Source organism: Echinops telfairi, unplaced genomic scaffold, assembly GCF_000313985.2.
Source record: "Echinops telfairi isolate 266 unplaced genomic scaffold, ASM31398v2 ScPeMD7_2;HRSCAF=8, whole genome shotgun sequence".
Lineage (NCBI taxonomy): Eukaryota > Metazoa > Chordata > Mammalia > Afrosoricida > Tenrecidae > Echinops > Echinops telfairi.
Window position 1 is genome coordinate 34346369 of NW_022103898.1, and position 4808 is coordinate 34351176.

At 43.7% G+C, this 4808-nt stretch overlaps 1 pseudogene; it reads left to right on the plus strand.

The window, feature by feature from the left end:
• Window positions 1–3400: 3400 nt before the first annotated feature.
• The window catches only part of LOC101663060, a 7693-nt pseudogene continuing 6285 nt past the window's right edge, over window positions 3401–4808 (plus strand).

Here is a 4808-nt window from a genome sequence, read left to right on the forward strand (position 1 = left end):
TTGTCATTATCACAGTGTAATGCCTTGGGTGGTCTTAGGACATGCCGATATTAATAAATTGACTTTATAAAATGTACTGGTATAAATTTATCCAGCATATTATTTGAAAATGTTACTGGGAAATTTTAATCTCAGTCATTAGCAGATCTAACTGTGCCAATCGCCTCATAATATTAAATCACTATGGGCTGCTCCAAAAGATTGAAGCCAATTATCAAATGTGTCTGCTCAAACTCTGGCTTCATCATTTACCATATGTCTGACCTACAAGGACAAATTCAGGTTTTGTAGGGCCTGAAGATTATACAATGTGTGGAGCCCTTTTAGAAAACGAATACAAATCATGAATACAAAATCAGTACCAGTGTTGGAAGATGTTTGTGCAGCAAGGCTTATGCTTTGTGGTGGACCGGCCTCTAGGGACTTCGGAAATTTGACTCAACCATTAAAGTTTCCTTATATATAGTGTCAGGACAGTCCTTGTTAACTCTGATAATTACATATGTAACTTAATTGAGTTTGACATAGAATTAGTGTTGTTAGGTGCCTCCTAAGCCAGTTTCAACTGCAGCTCACAGTGTATATAACAGAATGAAATCTTGTCATCTCACACTTGTCGCTGTGCTTGGGCTCCAGAGTCAGCATCCTAGGATTCACATTGGAGAACTTTTGCTTTGGGTACATTAAAATAGAAGCTAAAGGCCACAAAACTTAAGGATTAGAATAAAAGTCACTTCCTGGATCTTCATTACTTGTGCAAATATGTAATGGTCATAGAGATTAGAGGGTCACCAGACAGTAGCATAAACTCTCAAAATGAAAAATGAAGCCCTACAGCACAGCAATGGCAGACAGATGAGGCCTTGGGAAAGCAATTTGAGGAACCAGGATAAGTAGGGAAGAACGTTCCATGCTGGAATGATAACCGCGTATTCAGCTTGCTACCACAGCATCCTTTTAAAACATTTTTTACAAACGAGTATAGCCTTGCTTGATGCTCATCACATTTATAGGGAACACAATGGTGATGACCTCACTCAAGGGCCTTGCTTGGCCACCTTCTACCACAACCCACTTTCTAGATTAAATGGGAATCAAGCCTATACCTTTATCCTCATCGTCATTTATTATCTCTCCAATGTCAGATACTGTCCTGAATGCATTAAATATCCTCTCTGATCTAACTCTCTGGGTGCCATTATTACCCTTTGGTAAGTGGAGCTGCAGCTTCATATCTTGCCAAGTACTTAGAGTTAGCAGTTGTCTTTGTTGTCATCCATTGCCATGGTGTGTATTCCCACCCGTGGGTATAGAGCAGCACTGCTCCATGGGGTGTGACCTTTTAGAAGTAGGTCACCAGGTCTGCCTTCTGGGGTGCTGAGTTTGAACTGCCATCCTTTTAGTTAGTAGGAGAGCACTTAACTTGTATGCTATCCAAGGACTCCAGCAAATGTCTATGCACTTATGATCACTTCAAGTATTTTGCTAACTACAGATGTTCTGATAGATGTATAACTCATTTTAGAATGTGTCAATGGGCTATATGCAGTGGAACAATTATTGCCCAGCTCCGGCCCTCCATCTATTATGGAAGCCTCCATTCATTACAAGGGATTGCGACCTTCTCAAAAATGAATATGGATAATCTCACTAAAGGGAGCCCTGGTGGCATCATGGGTTATATGTTGAGCTATGAGCTGTGAGGTCAGCAGTTTGAAATCACCAGAGGCTCCTTGGGAGAAAGATGAAGCTCTTTGCTCCTGTAAAAAGCTGCAGACTCAGAAACGTACAGGAGCAGCTAGCAGTTCTAGGGATGTGGTAGGGTCACTGTGAGTCTGAATTGACTGAATGGCAGTGAGGTGGTGTGTGGAGACTCTCCCCAAGAATGCAGATAAATTGCATGACTTCTGGGGTCATGTCTTCTTTGCCTCAGAACCAACAGTGACTAGTAGAGTTACCAACAAAGTCAGTGAAATTAAGGAGAACATGAATGTTTGGGTTGTTAGCAACTGTGGGGCAGAGTCAGGAAAGAGATCTGCTGACTCCAAGCCAACCTCCATGTCAGCCCTCTTAGGTGAGTTTGGTTTTTGGAACAAAGAGACCCCAAGTATATGATACAAGTTTATAATTTTGTTTAATGTAAAAGACCACTTGTGGATTTAGAAGGTAGACGGGTCACAGAGCATGATCTCCTTCCCAGTAAATAACTTCTACTCGCATTCTGATTATCACATCCGTCACATGGCTCCATCCGCCTCGAGAAAGGCTGAGGAGTGGAGTCTTAGCTGGGTGACTACAGGCCCATCTGAAATTTCCATTACGTACTAGGGTCGCCAAGTGAAGGGCAGCCTACGCAATGAAAAGTGAGGCAGCTAGGTACAGACAGAAAAGGCCTAAACTCAGAGATGGCAATATCAGCGTTTTCTCAGTTTTAAAATAGACCAATCATTATATCCACCCCGGGACTCAAGAGTTTCCATTCTAAATAAGAATACCCCAAACAAAACTCACTGCTGTCAAACTGATTCCAACTCATGTCAACTGGATAGGATGGGATAGAACTGCCCCTGTGGCTTTCCCTCTTCACAGAAGGAGAAAGCCTCATCTCACTCCCAGGGATCAGCTGGCAACTTCCCAATGCATAATCATTACATCGCCAGGGGTCCCAATAACAATAACAACAACAACAGGAACTGGCATTTACTGACCATGTACTATGAGCTGGGTGCTATGATGGATACAAAGAAAATGTAACTTAATCTCCCTGGCAACCCTAATAAGATCCATGTGATTCTGACCCTTTTCATGCTAGAAATGAGCAAACTGAGCCTCAGAGAAGCTAAGCAACTTGTTCAGAGTTGCACAGTGAGTGCATGGGTGGCAAAAAGGACTTGAACCCGGGTTCAATGACACCAAAGCCCGCATGGATGGAGTGTGGAGAGCATAGCAGAGTCTGCAGGGGCCCGAGGAAGCTGGAGTAGCCCACGGGAGCTCCTCTCCACTCTTCCAGGGGAGGCAGTGGGGCTCGTTGGACCTTTGAGCTTCTCTGACCAGTTGAGGAAAGATTCTGGTTTGGGAACGAGGACTTTGTAGAGACAGTCTGAGTGCAGCTTAGGTTGAAGAGGCAGAATCCAATTTAGGAGAGAAGAGGAAAAGCAATAAACAGGAAAAGTCTAGCTCTGCAGGCAGTGGAATCTATTACTCAGAGATTAAAATGTCACAAAAAGTATAAGTCATTGCCAGATGTCGGAAAATTACTTTTTCTATCACGATCACGCCACCAAGTCTGAGGAAATATTCCTCTCCGAGGCAGAAGGTTCTCCCTCTGGTGTCTTCTCTCACTTTCTGTTGGCTGTAAATGCTGCCCGTCAGTCGTTCTGTAGTGCTAACAAGGGCCAACATGAGTCAACACTTCACCTCGTACCAGGAGCGTCTAGCTTGTTCATCCTTCAGCCCAGGGGACACACTGGGGAAGCACTCAGCAGCGAACCCCAATGGCGGCAATTCAAACCCACCTCGTCATTCCGTGAGAGAAAGATTGGCAATGTGGAGTTCAGGAAGCCCCACTGGGCAGTTTACGATGTCTCATGGGTCAGTTCGATCCTGTCACATTGGGCTTTTATGAGTAACCATGGGCCTGATGGCAGCAAACAATCCTTCACAAAGCCTATCAAATGAACCATCCTCATTTTGCTCCCATCTTGAAAAAAATTTTATCTTTTAAAAATCATTTTATTGGGGGCTCGTAAAACTCTTATCAAAATCCATCCACACATCCATTGTGTCAAGCACATTTGTACATTTGTTGCCCTCATCATTCTCAAAACATTTTCTTTCTACTTGAGCCCTTGGTATCAGCTCCTCATTTCCCCCCCTCCCTCCCTGCCAGGAACTTGAGACATTGAGATGTTAGGCAACATTGCTAATCTGATAAGAAGTGCTATCTTAATCACTCCGTGCAACTTTCCCCTCAGCCAAATGCTACACATGAGACACTGAGAAGGAATACAAGTGTTTCCAGGAAGAACCTACTGGTTCTCTCTCTCTCTTCATATGGAGGCATTATATCAGCCAAAAGGATGAATAGGGAGCCAAGGAATGTCAAGGCAAACCCTGGTGGGATTTGGCATTGTTTGTTGTTGTTAGCTATCCTTGAGTCCACCCCTGACTTATGCCAAGCGCATGCATGATGGAGCAGAACAAAACACTGCCCAGTCCTGTGCCATCTCCACCATGGGATATGGGGGAGAAAATTATGATCTGTGGAGTACCAACCCCCAAAATCAAATGGGTCCACGGAGCGGTTGTTTCATTGAGGGGTAAAATTAAAGAGACATCCGAGAAGATAAAGCATGCTAGTGCTCACCTCCAGGAACATCATGACTTTGGAAGCCGGATCTGCACAGATAGAGAGAATCTATTTCCAACCAAGGCTTATATACACTCAGGGGACGTACAACCCCCCGCCCCTAATTACAGGAACCACATAGGCAACAAAGTGGGCTGTACCCTAACCCTAAATATGCCTGAATATATTGGAGGAGTAACCTAACATCAGTGCCTAGGGAAGCTAAGAGAGAGTGGCTGTCCTTACAGCCTAGAGGGCAATAGCACTGGTCTGCTCCTATAGTTAAAGCTGCCAACTACATAGCAATCACCCATGTGTCTGTAAGAGGTACCTTTAAGGTAACACTATTTTTTTTGTTTTTGTTTTTTTCTGATTCATTTTTTTCTGCCCTAATTTTTTTTTAAAAACATTTCATTAGGGGCTCACCAAGAATGCAGATAAATTGCATGACTTCTGGGGT